The sequence below is a fragment of the Pseudorca crassidens genome, chromosome 13 (assembly GCF_039906515.1).
Source record: "Pseudorca crassidens isolate mPseCra1 chromosome 13, mPseCra1.hap1, whole genome shotgun sequence".
Taxonomy (NCBI): domain Eukaryota; kingdom Metazoa; phylum Chordata; class Mammalia; order Artiodactyla; family Delphinidae; genus Pseudorca; species Pseudorca crassidens.
The window spans coordinates 62037270-62053326 of NC_090308.1; the positions used below are offsets into that span (position 1 = coordinate 62037270).

The 16057-nt window shown below is 32.7% G+C and overlaps 1 pseudogene; it reads left to right on the plus strand.

The window, feature by feature from the left end:
• Positions 1–1976: 1976 nt before the first annotated feature.
• Positions 1977–15340, plus strand: LOC137204893 (nuclear receptor coactivator 7 pseudogene; annotated as a pseudogene).
• The last annotated feature ends 717 nt before the right edge of the window (positions 15341–16057 follow it).

The following is a 16057-nucleotide window of genomic DNA, read 5'->3' on the forward strand; positions in this document are numbered from 1 at the left end:
CTCCCTGAATATAAAACCTTATTTTGTTTCCACTAAAAGAAATTGTATAGAGGAGTTCTAATTCAGCTAGATGGTGAAGACCAAGAAGCAGGTAGCTAAGGAAGGGCTTTAGTGCCTTTTTCTCCCCCTCACATCAGGGTCTTATCTTCTGTCAACCCACGCCTCTCCATAAGCAGCAACACAACTGCTGATGGTATGAAGCTCAAAGAATCTACACACACCACCTTTTAAAGATTGACAATAAACGTTTGTGACTATAGGTAATTTGGGGTGTAGTAAATAATATAACACATGGACAGAGATCAGTAAAAGAAAAAATATGTAGGTGAAGAAAAACAAATACTTTTAATCCCTCTGCTGCCAAACTGAACAAATGCCATTGGGCTTGAAGGGATCAAAGAGGAGATGATGTAATTTTTACAAAGATCTGTATCTTTCATACTTGTCTAATTTTTTCCCCTTTCTATTTTATTATATTTTAATATGTCTATCTTTACTGAGAAACAAAAATGCAGTAATACACTGTACATAAAAGCAAATTCTGTGGAAGAGAAAGGAATTGATGGGCCTAGGGGAAGATGGTAAAGGCAAGAGACTGACAGTAACAAAACAAAACAAAAAGCCCCACAGTCTTTTCCTTCTTTGGTGATAGATAATATATGTGTGTGTGTGTGTGTGTGTGTGTGTGTGTGTGTGTGTGTATGTATATGTATATTATATATACACAAATATAAGGTTTTTTGTTTAAAAGACTGGAAAAGTTTTAATTCGGTATCAATTTTCATGAACATATATGCCATCTGGTTTGGACATTTTGATGTTACCTGCTGGGACATTTTCCCACCATCCTTCTCCAAGTTAATATGGCAATGTTAAGCGAAAATATAGAAAATACAATTAGGTTTGTTGATCTACTTAAGCTTTAAAACCATAAATCTATCTATTCATTATTATATTTTAAAGCATTATTTTTATTGAAAATAGTACAAAGTCATAAAATTAGAATAATCTGATATTTAACTTATATATATATATTTTTTCACCACTAACTTTTAAATATCTACAGTTTTTCTTTTCTTTAGCACTCTTCTCTTAATAAATGGCCACTCCAGCAGCTGCATTCCCTGTGAGTTCTACAACAAACATCACTGAAAATTACTTGTGTTAAGCATAATGTTTTCACAGCTGCAAGCAGGATTTTTAAATAGCAAAGGTGCACTGAAGCTATCCTCAGCAATTAATAAATACAATACTAACAATATTTGTACTTGTGACATTTTTACTCTGAGCATACCAAAGCACTTTACAAATAAACATGTGTTATTAACCTAATTTTTCACAGATGGGGGAAAACCCACTAGATTAGGTTAAGGTGACATAAGTGACTTTGCCAAAGATTGCCCAGCAAATCAGATGCATGACCTTGAACAGAACCCAGGACTCCAATAGGGTCTCTGCTTTGCTTTGTGAAACTCCAGCACCTATTAGAATTTGAAGTTTAAATGAGAACCACTTAATGAATTTTGCACATCACCATATTTGTAATAACATTTGCCATAAAAACCACTGTGCCGGGCTTCCCTGGTGGCTCAGTGGTTGAGAATCTGCCTGCTAATGCAGGGGACATGGGTTCGAGCCCTGGTCTGGGAGGATCCCACATGCTGCAGAGTAACTAGGCCCGTGAGCCACACTACTGAGCCTGCGCATCTGGAGCCTGTGCTCCGCAACAAGAGACGCCGTGATAGTGAGAGGCCCGTGCACCGCGATGAAGAGTGGCCCCCGCTTGCCACAACTAGAGAAAGCCCTCGCACAGAAACGAAGACCCAACACAGAAAAAACAAATTAATTAATTAATAAAAAACCACTGTGCCAGTTATGTTTCCATTATCTTTTCCATAAAAAAAACAAACGTTAAATTTTAGAGAGATTTTTTACAGAGAAAAAAACCTGCAATCAAACCACTCGGGCACTCAGTGATGCGTCTCCTCAGGATTCCTGTCAGTGAAACGCACAGGAGCAATGGAGGGACAGTTGGTGGATATAAAGGAAATAATAGTCAGGCTTTGGATGACGTTCAGAGGATGAAAGGCAGGAAGAGGCTAACGGAAAGCCCAGGATGTTTGTTCAAAAGGTGTGTTCCTAGCCAGCTATCAAAGCTCATAAGCCTTTTGTCAACGTAGATTAGATATTTTTAATAGTATACTGTAAGTTCTCAACTAATTCTTAAAGATTAAATTGTCCACTGGTTAATAAGAGATGGCCTACTTTCAACCAGTCTATGAACTCTGCATATTCATCAATTTTGTGCTACATACGTATATCCATAGTTCCTTATTGTTTAAAAGACTGTAAAAGTCATTCTTAATTCAGTATCTTACCTTTATGAACATATATGCCTTCTGGTTTGGACATGTTGATGCTAACACAGATGGTTGCTACCTGCCAGGGCATTCTGCCACAATTCTTTTCAATCAATATGGCAATGTTAAATGAAAATATAAAAAATAAAGTCAGATTTGTTATTTTCAAAACAGTAAATCTATCTACTCATCATTAGGATATTTTAAAGCATTATTTTTATTTATTTATTTTTGGCTGTGCTGGGTCTTCGTTGCTGCACACGGGCTTTTGCTAGTTGCTGCGAGCGGGGGCTACTCTTCGTTGCAGTGCACGGGCTTCTCACTGTGGTGGCTTCTCTTGTTGAGCATGGGCTCTAGGCGCATGAGCTTTGGTAGTTATGGCATGTGGGCTCAGTAGTTGTGGCTTGTGGGCTCTAGAGGGCAGGGTCCATAGTTGTGGCTCACGGGCTTAGTTGCTCCATGGCATGTGGGATCATCCTGGAACAGGGATCGAACCCATGTCCCCTGCATTTGCAGGTGTATTCTTAACCACAGCGCTACTAGGGATGTCCCTAAAGCATTATTTTTTATTAAAAACAGTACATGAAAAGGCATAAAAATTAGAATAGTCTGATAATTAACTGAAATATAGCTGTTTCCTATTAAGACTATGCAAAGGACATTCTTCCATATGTTGTTTCAAAAGCTAATATATTATTGTTTTTAAGAGTAAAAGAGTAACTGAAACACAAGTAAAATGATATGCTTCAAGCAGAATTTCTCTGGCTGTAAATAATTTTTCAAAATAAGTAAGAGTTAAATGATTATAAAAAAAGAATCATGTTTACCTCATAAATATGTATATTACAAAAGCACACTATCTGATATGTAAAAAATCCTGTGCTTAAGTGTTGTCCTGTGGGATTCACAAACAAAATATAATTATAACTTTTTTATAGTATGCTATAGATTACAAATCTCTAATCATGCACATCATATTTGTTTTATATTTTGAAATAGGATTACTTAAAAAATCTCCTTTTGCTGTTTTCCTTAACTATTTTATAATTTATGAAAATAAATCTGCTTAAAAAATAAAACAAAATAATATATATACATAAGAGTATAACATTCTCCTTGCTTCTTCACAATCCTCCAGTTATACATCTGAGTTAAACAAATTAACACAGAAACACACATATTTTATAAAGACTATAAAATATTAATATGTGCATAATCTTATAGCCTTTATGTATATAAATGGAAAATATTATTCATATCCTCCAAAAACTTGCTTTAAAATAGAATTTTGAGGAATTTATAAACCAATACAATTAGATGCACCTCATTCTATTCAAGGTATGCTTAATATTTAAACAACCCTCAGCTGATAAACATTTCAACTTTTTCCAGGTTTATTTCAATTTCAAGTAATGCTACAAAGACTAATGAACATATAATTACTGCACACTTTTTTGAACATATCTCTATAAATTTTCTTAGGTTAAATTATTTGGACAGCAAATATGTAACATTTAGAACATAATAGATATCATCAAATTGCCCTCTAAAAGTTTCAACTAATTTATGATTACTCTAACAGATTATAAGAAGACTGGGGCAAATGTATTTTTCTCTGATTAAATAAGTAATACATCTAATTCAAAATAATATGGCTAAAAGCTAAAAATATTGTCTATACAAAATTTTCAGTAAGATAACCATAAACACATTGGTGTACTCTCCAAACTAGACTCAGACAATTGAATGCCTGAATTGTGGATGTACCAACACTTATTAAAGACAGATGGAGCCAGATTTTTTTCAAGTATATTTAAGCTTCAACTCTTTGCCTAAAACACCCATTTAAAAATATAATATAGAATATACCTAAAAAAATGTTACAAGAATTATGCAGTTCCCTACACCATCTGTTTTCTGTGTTAGAGAATCAGAGCATGTAACAATCAGAAAACTGGACAACTTTCAACCCGCCTCTTAGGATTTTGTTCTGGGGCCTCTGTGAGCCATCAGTACTTCTTGGATATCATCTTTTAATGGCTTTTTAGAGTGAGAAATAACAGGATATATTTATGCATAAAGAAAGGAATAGGGAGGAAGTGCTAAAAATGAATTGAGGGAAACCATTGATTCTATTGTTGGAGGAATAGTTTATCAAATACACCACTGGAGAAAGAGTTGAAGACAAAAGCATACTATTAATTATGCATTCTGGAGAACTTTAGTTTACACATTATTTAAAATTATGAAGAGAACCAAGTAGAGGAGTACAAGGAAGTTTCTGGAGAAAGTCAATAAATATCTAAAGCATGATATGGTAAACATATCAACTTGAACTGTAGCTTCACATATAAGAAAAGGATTTCTTTTTTTTTTTTTTTTTTTTTTGCGGTATGCGGGCCTCTCACTGTTGTGGCCTATCACGTTGCAGAGCACAGGCTCCGGACGCGCAGGCCCAGCAGCCATGGCTCAAGGGGCCAGCCGCTCCGCGGCATGTGGGATCTTCCCGGACCGGGGCACGAACCCGCGTCCCCTGCATCGGCAGGCAGACTCTCAACCACTGCACCACCAGGGAAGCCCCAGGATTTCTTTTTAATTGTCAAAAATAATACTTTCAAGAGGACATAAGTACATAACCATAAATTATAAGCCAAAACCACCTTATTAAGTAAAAAAATCTGAAAATATATCCACTAAAAATATAGCAGAAGGGAAAGTGAATACCACAAGTGGCTACATCTGAAATAAAGACATAATTTAGGGTCCTCACTTTTCAAATTTCAGAAAAAAAGTTTGTCACTGTCTTGAGCATAAAAAAGACACATTCTTCATGAAATAAGAACACAAGAAAATATCATCAGTAAAAAACAGTCCAAAAGTGAAAAAGGGTGAGATGAGATGGCAGTAGAATGAAATATGAATAAGAAAAAAAAACATAAGAGTGCATCTACTAAATCACAATAGTGTAATCAAATAGTTAAACCCTTAACTAAGAAGCCAATTTGACATTAAAGAAAATCAAATCAATGAGGTAGAAACAGATTTGAAAACATCCAAAAATGCAAATAAATTCAAGAGAGTTGAAAAAAAAAACTTTGAGGAAAGTTTATATGCGTAATTCAGGAAATGGATATACAGTAAATTGTTAATTGATATTCCTGAAGAATAAACCAAGGCAAGTAAAAGAAATGTAACAAAGTAAAAGTAGAATGATAAACCAGAAAAACTCCAAATGATATTCTAAAAAAATGTACACTTCCATGCATACTATGATTCTATTATAAAGATAAAGAAAGAGCGTACTGAACGCAAATATATATGTAAAGAAACAAAACTCAGAAATGACCAAAACATGTTTTACAAATTTAAATAAAAATTGTTAGCAAGACAACATATATACTGCAATGAACAAATGTGTATCACAGACTATTTTTATACCCAGCTATTTTCATTACAAATGTCACAGAAAGAACATCAGATAAGTAAGATTTCAAAAAACATTTGATGTATTTATTCTTCTAAAAATTATTTGAGGGTGGTTTCCAAGTAACATAGAAAACTTGAATATTAATAACCAAAAAAGGGTATCATTTTATGATGAGACCCATTGTAAGGATTACAAATTAAATACACAAAAAGTGGTCTCTTTAGCAAGTAGTGTTAGGAATGCTGGATAACCACATGTAATTCAATGAAGTTAGAACATTCCCTCACACCATTCACAAAAATAACTCAAAATGGCTTAAAGACTTAAGACATGACAACCATAAAACTCCTAGAAGAGAACATAGGCAAAACATTCTCTGATATAAATCTTAGCAACATTTTTTAGGTCAGTCCCCTAAAGCAATATAAATAAAAGCAAAAATAAACAAATGGGACCTAATCAAACTTATAAGGTTTTGCACAACAAAGGAAACCATAAATAAAATGAAAAGACAACCTAAGGACTGGGAGGAAATATTTGCAAACGATGGGACCAATAAGGGCTTAATCTCCAAAATATACAAACAGCTCATACAACTCAATAACAACAAAAAAACCAAACAACCCAATCAAAAAATAGGCAGAACACCTAAATAGACATTTCTCCAAAGAAGACATACAGATGACCAACAGGTACGTGAAAAGATGCACCACATCACTAATTATTAGAGAAATGCAAACCAAAACTACAATGAGGTATTACCACACACAGGTCAGAATGGCCATCATCAAAAAATCTACAAATAAATGCTGGAGAGGGTGTGGAGAAAAGGGAACCTTCCTACACTACTGGTGGGAATGTAAATTGGTGAAACCACTATGGAGAACAGTACGGATGTTCCTTAAAAAACTAAAAATAGAGTTACCCTATGATCCAGCGATCCCATTCCTGAGCATATACGCAGAAAAGATAAAAGCTCTAATTTGAAAAGATACATGCACAACAAAGTTCGAGGCGGCACTATTTATAATCGCCAAAATATGGAAGCAACCTAAGTGACCATCAAATAGATGAATGGATAAAGATGCAGTATTATGTATATTACTCAACTATAAAAAGAATGAAATAATGCCATTTGCAGCAACATGGATGGAGCTAGGGTTTATCATACTAAGTGAAGTCAGACAGAGAAAGACAAATTTCATATAATATCACTTACATGTGGAATCTAAAAAATAATGCAAGTGAAGTTATTTATAAAACAGAAACAGACTCAGACATAGAAAACAAACTTATGGTTACCAAAGGGGAAGGGAGAGGGAGGGATAACTGGGACTATGGGATTAACAGATAAACACTATTAAATTAAAAAAAAAGTAGAATAATTTCTGACCATATTATTAGCAAATGCAATATAAGTTTTTTTGAAAGGAGAAAGTATGTATAAATGTGAAGTCTAGCTTTTAAAGGCCAGATAATATCAACAATTACTGAAAACTGAAGGAAATTGGGGGAGAGCTAAGAAAGAGCTTATTTAAGCTTTGCTTTAAATGGAGGGCTTCAGTCTTTAAAGATACTGTTAAATCTTTACTTTGACAACTAGAAAAAGCACACTAAATATATAATAATACAACCAAAAATAAAAGCAAGAAATCTAAGAGGGTAAGAAATATAAAAATTTTAACAAGATGACATTATAAACAAATATAGCTCATAAAAACAAATTAAATGCATTAAAATTTCTTGCTAAAAATGTATTTCCTAAGTTTTCAAACATGCAATATAGCCTATGCTGTAGATATAGGGTATACCTCAAGAAAAATATACAAAAAATATTAAAAACAAAAGGTTGATCAAAGGCATGTCTAACTAATGTAAATAAAAAGAGCCCTCCAAATCCATAGTAATACTGCATAAAATAGAACTCAAGATAATGAACATTAAATTATACCTTGGATGAAAGGGTGAAATTCATGATCAAAATATAATTGTAATGAAAATTTTTGCAAAGTCATAAAAATACTTTGTGTAAAACTGTTAGGAAATGCAAATATAAGTAGACAGAAGTAAAAAAGCAATTATTACATTTTGATGTTCTTTCCCATCTTTAGCAGATCAAGTGGGCAAAACCTATACAAAGATAGTGTTTATTTAACGGTATAATATGGTTAATTTATTGAAGGGATAATACACTTTCTATTATCTTTTTCACCTTCTTTATAACTACATTTTTTACACCAATGAAATATTCACCAATAAAAGTTTGTTCAAAGACAATCTCAATCAATTTTATGGGCCACAATCTCTATACATATTGTGACTCCACACACACTCAGACTAAACTATAACAAAAGCCACCTTTATATCCAGGCATTTGATTTGTTTTTAAATGCTGTGCTATAGAGTTGTTAACTGAACTGTATTTATTGATTTTGTCTAAATTATTTCCAGCATGTTCATTTTCTCTGTTGTAATAGAGTACATTTATGCTTTATAACTTCTAAAAAAATTACCTTCCAATGCTTCCTATGTCAATACTTTATAAAAACATCCATTACAATTATTTTAAAACAATTATACTTTTTAATTGATATTATACATTTTAGTATTAATTTCTCTTATTCCTTTCTTTTTTGTTTGCTAGTATTTTCACTTTCTTGGTTGATTATTCAATTCAGTTAAAATAGCTTAACATCAGAAAGCCTTACAATCAATTCAATATATACCAAAATGGCATTTCATAAATTTTAACATTCATTTGTCAAAAAATTCATAAATGCTGAATATGAAGCTATTTTATTATATCAAAAGGTAAAATTATATGAAAATGTAAATGGATAGTATCTGAAACTGAGTTATAAAAATTGTAACAAGTTTTGCCTAATTCTTCTGCGTAAACTCTTGGGCATTCACACCCATGCCAGAAAAAAATACACACACACTTGAACACACATGTAACCAGGCAAAGTTAATCAGTGTTCTTTATAGTCGAATGTACCACAGCCTTTAATATGGTAAGATGCATTTAGAGATTGTTTTTGTGTCATTTCTTCAATTAAGACATATTTATTTAAGTGAAAATCATTAACATTGTCCTTATCTCTAATAGTTTGATCATGCATGCTTATCCTCTTCCTCTGGTCTATCTATAGTTTCTAATTGCTCTACAATGAATAGGTATTGATGAAAAGTAACATTTTTTAAAAAAGTATTTAACTAGAATAAATCATGGGAGACATTTGAAATCTTATAGTGGAGAAAATTTTCTTATGATATCAAAACTAAAAAAAACCACATAGAAACATGCTTTTATTAGGCAAATTTCAAATGTACCCCAAAGAGAAAGTATTACAAATGAACCCACGTGTAGCACTTCAAAAGGTATCACTTTGCTTATCTTGTTTTCTTTATTTCATCCACCAACACCATTTTTCTTTTCTTTCAAATTCAAGACATATAATATACCTATAAAAACTTCTGTATATATCTCTAGAGATGTTTTATTAGCATAAATTCAGTATTGATTTTAAGCAAACAAATTTACCAAAAATCTTAATTTACCCTAAAATGTCCATAATTTGAGATTTGTCACTTTTTTTTTACAAAAAATATTTTTGGTTGATTTGTCAAATAAGACAGTTTAACTTCAATTTAATAGTAGTACATTATTGAACAATACTGTAGTAAACTATAAGTAATATAATAAAACAAGGTCTATACATATATTTCTATTCATTTACTTAGGTATAATTTTATATATCTACATATATATACACAGTTTCTCTCCCTATCTGTTTTTAAAAATCTTTTTCTATTTAAGTATAATAAATATACAGGAAGATATACATCTTAAGTATATAGTTTAATGAGTTCAGACAAATGAATGTACCCATATAACTCATATCCATATTAAGACGTAAAAAATTCTTCACCAGAAAGTTCCCTCTTGCCACTTTGCAGTACATCTACTACTCAGCAGGAAGACACTATTCCAATTTTGGTTACGTAAATTTTGCCTATTCTGAAAATTCACACTAATCAAATCAGAGGGTAAAAACTATGTAAGAACAGCATGATTTTTGTGAGAGTCAAATTTTCCCTGCATATAATGGTTGTTCACTTCTTTTAATTGCTGAAAGTATTCCATTGTATGGTTATTTTACAATATATTTATCTATTCAACCCTTTTAATATGGAATATTTCCTTTTTTTGTCCACTATGAAGAAAACTTCTATGCATATGATTTTAGAAGTAATTTGTGAATATATTTTTATTTCACTTGGATAAACATGAGTGGAACTCCTAGCTCATAGATGTATGTTTACAAAAACTATCAAATAATTTTTACAAAGTGGTTAATTTTATACTTTTGCCAGTAATGTAAGAGAGTTTGGTGTACATTTGAGGTTTTAGTATTTTTAATAATAGTCATTCTAGTAACATAGAGTAGTACTTCATTATGGCAAAATTTGCATTTTTTCTGATGAGTATTATTGTTGAGTACTTTTCCATATGCTTCTTGGCCATGTGCATATTTTCCTTTTAGAAGTGTCTGTTTAAGTGTGTCGATCATTTTTATGTTCTTTGTATTTTTATTTAAAATGTAATTTAAATATATATTATAGATAATATTCATTGTATATTTATACTACAATTTATTTATAATATAATACATCTTTATTTTATTACATAATTTACTACAATATTCAACAGGAATAATGGATAGTAAAATAAGGGAAGAAACACAAATAAATAACAAAGATTAGAATGGAAATAAACCTGTCTTTATTATAGGTATTTTATTGTATTAATATTATAGGTACAAACCCTAAAAGATATAGAAAACTCTATTAGAACAGTTACTTTATCAAGTAATTTTAGCAAGGTCACAGGACACAAGATCAATTATAAATGCCATTTGTAATTCAGAATACTCAAAAAAAAAGAAAAAAAACCCAACCAAGTAGCATCAAAATTAAAATACTAAAGAATACATTTAGTCACATATGCTTAGAGCAGGGAACTACAAAGCACTGCAAAGAGAAATTAAAGAAAATGTGATAAACGGAGACCTGGTGTTAATGGATTGAAGGATTTGATATTGTTAAACTGCAACTCTGCCCAACTTGATCTGTGATTGCATATCAACATCCTAGGTTTTATAAGTCAACAGGTTGACTTTAAAATTTTTATGCAGAGTCAAATAACCTAATATAGCCAAAACAACCCTGAGGAAAAAAAACAAGGTTGGACAAATGTAGACAGGTAATTCAGTATGAAATAAGACTCTTCACCAAGTGTTGTTAACTAACCATATGCATATCTGTATAGAAAACTAGTTGGGGCAGGGGTTTTACCTGTTTACAGTTTTATTCCCTTCTGACAATCTTTGCCTTTTAGTTGAAGTAGTTTGTCCATTAACATTTAATCTAATTAATATTGTTGGATTGAATATACCACTTCTTAATTTGTTGTGTACTTGTCTATTATTTTATCTAGTTCTCTTTTCTTGCTTTTTCCTTTATTTGAATTTCAAAAAAGGCATTTTAGTATATGTTTAATGTGTTCTCAAAGTATTTTATTTAGAAATTAACATCTTTTTTCATAAGTGAGAATTATAAACCTCATGTATCATATCTTCTTTCTAGAAAAGTTATGGCAGTTAACATATCAACCCATTGTGCATTACAGAAATGTATAATCCCTGTTCTTTTTACCAGGAATTTGTTCTTTTAAGATATAAACATAACTAGATATAAATATAACTAGAGCAATGACTACTTCACTCACAGTTTATTATGTTTTAGCTTGTAATTTTTGTTTGTTTTGTGTTATTTTGGCAGGTTTTAGCAGGATTATATGTGCTTCATAATTAGGTGCCTTTCAATCATTTTCTAAATTCTATGTGTATTTATATTTTATGGATATTATCCTCACTTATAAAATTAGAAAGCTAAGACTCAGAAAGATTAAGTCATTTCCTAAAGTCATGTAAATGATGAAGTCAGAATTAGAATCCAGGCCATATTATTTCTAAAATACATATTTCTAAAACAATATACAGCATTATATCCTCACAGAACTTGCTGTCAGAGAGCTCACACTCTCATTAGCAAATTGTCTATAAAATAATTTTATAATATAAATTGGATCTTAAGTAATTTAAAGTAGATATAAATGTAGAAGTAATTAATATTTATATTAATATTCCTAATTTTATTTCAAATGATTAAAATTCAGAATGAAACTTCTGACTCATTCTGAGTTTATACAGGTACAGATGCTTACAACAAAGGACTGATTCATTAATTGACAATAAGATCAAATGTTGACTTTTAAAATTTGGTATCAAATTGATGAATGGATAGATGAATAGATAAAGAAGATGTGGTATGTATATACAATGGAATATTACTCAGCCACAGAAAAATGAAAACGTGCCATTTGTGACAACATGAATGGACCTAGAGGGTATTATGCTTAGTAAAATAAGTCAGAGAAAGACAAATACCATATGATTTCACTTACATGTGTATCTAAAACACAAACAAAACAGAAACAGTCTCAAACTTGTAGTTGCCAGAGGGGAGGGGATGAGGGATGCGTAAAATAGGTGAAGGATTAAGAGGTACAAACTCCCAGTTATAAAAAAAAAATTTCATGAGAATGCAATATACAGCGTAAGATATATAATCAGTAATACTGTAATAACTTTGTATTGTAACACATGGTTACTAGACTTATTGTGGTGATCATTTTATGATGTATTTAAATGTCAAATCACTATGTTGCACACCTGAAACTAACATATTATTGTATGTCTACTATACTCAAATTTAAAAAAAGTTTTTATCTAATTCTGTAGTATAAATTTATTTTTGAGATTATTAATTGAATTGATATTATAATCATGTAAAATTTGTCATACAAAATCTTCCCCAGAACTGTTTCATTGTGCTTGTTACATAACTTAAGTAGACTTGCTCTTTCTAAAAAGATTAATTTGGGACTTCCCTGGTGGCACAGTGGTTAAGAATCTGCCTGCCAATGCAGGGGATACGGTTTCAAGCCCTGGTCTGGGAAGATCCCACATGCCGCCGAACAACTAAGCCTGTGCGCCACAACTACTGAGCCTGCGCTCTAGAGCCCGTGAGCCACAACTACTGAGCCCACGTACCACAACTGAAGTCCACTTGCCTAGAGCCCGTGCTCCACAACGAGAAGCTACCACAATGAGAAGCCCACGCACTGCAGCGAAGAGTAGCCCCCACTCGCCACAACTAGAGAAAGCCCGCACGCAGCAAAGAAGACCAACGCAGCCAAAAGTAAATTAATTAATTAATTTAAAAAAGATATTACTTTATATTTTCTTTTTTATGTAAATTTCTCTAGTAGCTCTTAACAACCATTCACTTGTTCCAGGGTTTATTATCCTAATTGAGAAAATGTGAAATGAAGTACCACAGCCACTTGAGTTGTAAAACCACTACATCTGTTTAGTTTGGGAAATGGAATATCTGTTCCAGGAATTTACATTCTCATGTTCAGAGAAAGCCAATATAACTGGGGTTAATTTGTGGGAAGACATTTGAAATGAACAAGTAGGTGAGACTTTTCTCTCCTCTAAACCACTGAACATTTATTTCTTATTGAAAAAGGTAAATTATCATCCTTCTGTGAATTATATTTGAGGCAAGGGCATTCAGCAGTGAGTAGGAAATGCAGTTCTCTGGCAGAAGTAGATATAAGTACCACTTTTAACTTATTGGGAGAAGAGGAAATAGATAATGTGATTTTCTTGCTGTGAATACTAGTCTGTATTATGAGTTAACAGGTGAATTTTATGAAGCAGACAATTTTACTAGTGCTACCTTGAATCAGGAAACATTTGAATTCTGTTAAGTAATTCATTTAAATATTGATTGATTTGTTTGGTTAATGGAAGGAACGTTATCTATTTGCCAAGCATTGGGCTACAATTCTGAATGTATATTTCAGTAAAGAAAATATCTTCTTTGCTTTCTGGGGATTTTTTTCTCATAAAAATGATCTATATTTATTCAGACCTGGAGGAGAAGTGAAATGATTTTTCAACTTGAATATAAGTAAAAGGGAATTTTTAAACTACTTCCTAGATTTAGTGCATACAGTGGCAGTCATGAAAATACTGGGAGATTTTGAATTAGAATCAAAGTCTCTAAAAGGCTCCCATTATCATTCTAGGGTAAAAATACAAGTACGTGAATGGTTATAAATCTTGTTAATTGATTCTCTACAAAGCATTACCATTCATGTGCTTAATATTAGGTATGTATTTATTCTATAGTATGCATTATTAATTAATCCTTTAAACATAATTGTGAGGCAAAATTCTTTATAATTACTATAATCCAGCAATATTTATCTTTTATTATTTAGGTAATATACATAGCAAGGCATTGTACTAAGTGCCTAAAAATATTAACACATTTAAAACTCATTACAACTCTATAAAATAGGTACAAATAAATATTATTTCTACTTTCAGCTGAGGAAAATTTGAAGAAACAATATTAAGGTCACACAACTATAGATCCCAGTGGACCTGGGATTCATCATAAAAGCTATACCCTAAGTTCCATATTTGTTTTGTTGGGAGAGATAATAGCATAATGAATTATCATATACTCATCACCCAGTTTCAACAACTAGAAATATCTGCCCAATTTTGTTTTAACTGTTTCCTCCCCAACATATCCACATTTTAGTGTTAGATGGAACTGAGTAAGGTCAGCAAGAACCTCTGACACTCATGCTGCATTTGAATCTATAGGCAAAGAAAATTCCTTTTTTTAGGGGAAGATGATGACTTTGCTTACTTAGAAGAACTTTCTTCTCAAACTGATAGTGGAAAGACCAAAAAAGACACCTCAAAGCAGTACCTTTCTCTTGACTGCGAGGAGCTAAGGTAGCTAAGTCACAAAAAATTGGTTCTGCTACAGGAATTCAAATACACTCAACTCTGAATTTTTTAGCAACAGGGTGTGATGCTGAACTGAGGGGGCCCTAGATTTAGAAGCCCATGAGAATCATGATATAATGCTGGAAGTGGACAAGCAATTCAGTTCCCCAGAAAGCCAGGTGGAGAAAACATTGAACATACATGGAGATATAAAGTTAAACTTATCGAATATTACCTTAATAAGAACAAAGAAGGGTCACAGATACGTGAAAACTTGCAGAAGACAGAATTAAATGATGGAAAAATTATTGAAACAGTGGGAAAATACATCACCCTTAGTAGTTCTTTTCTCCAGGCATGTGATCCCTCAACTGAGGGCAATTAAGAGCCGGATAAAACCTGAAGGAGAAAGTCTCTTTCACTGCAACTAGGTTCTTTAACAGAAGAAAATCTGAGTAAAAAGTTACTAGATTCCTCTTTGGTATCTACTTCAGATATCAGCTGCTAAGGTGCACATTGATAATAAATCTGAAATTCAGTTATGACTGTTAAAGATAATTCAGGTACCCATTGGAAATATATGTCCTTCCAAAAGAAGAGAAGAGTATTAAGATTCCACCCATATTTCTATAAAGCGGGAAAACCAACGAGAAAAGGCTTTACTACTCACACTGCAGCTGTGATCCAGCAGTACAACAAAGGAAGAAAGCAACCAGAGTACTGGTTTGTTGTTCCTTGGAGAGAAGTTGTCAGAAGATAAAAGATCACCATGGATCCAGGAAAGCTGCCAGGAAAGCTGGCAGTTTCTTCTTACATACTGAGAGATGCTCACATTCACTGAAGATAAGTGCACATCAACTTTAAACCCTCCTTGTCTACATTGCAGCTTGCAGAATCACATCCTTCCCTGAATCAGCTGAGGATGACAGTGGTGTGCTTGGGCTATTTGCAAGTGTCCAGAACTTGACTTCTAAAACTGGCTTCTGGGCTGAACCTCGCAGGCCTGCAAGCCTTGTAGTTGCCCAGCCTCAAGACTGAAGGAAGAGCCTTAAGACAGCACCAGAGACATCACTGGTTTAATAGACAGGAGATCTTACACATATGTTCAGCAGACGGCAGAAAGGGCATGGCAGCCATCTTTGCTACTCAGGGGAGAAGGAAGCTACCATTTATAAGGGGAATTGACATCAGGCTGGCTCATCAACTACCAGGGAAACCAGCAGCTGAGGTACATCCCTCACAGCCCATCAGTTTAACGATCATAATGAGGGCAAATGTTTCCTTTTAATAAACTAGCAGGTGGAGCCATCTGGCCTAAGGGGCTGGGT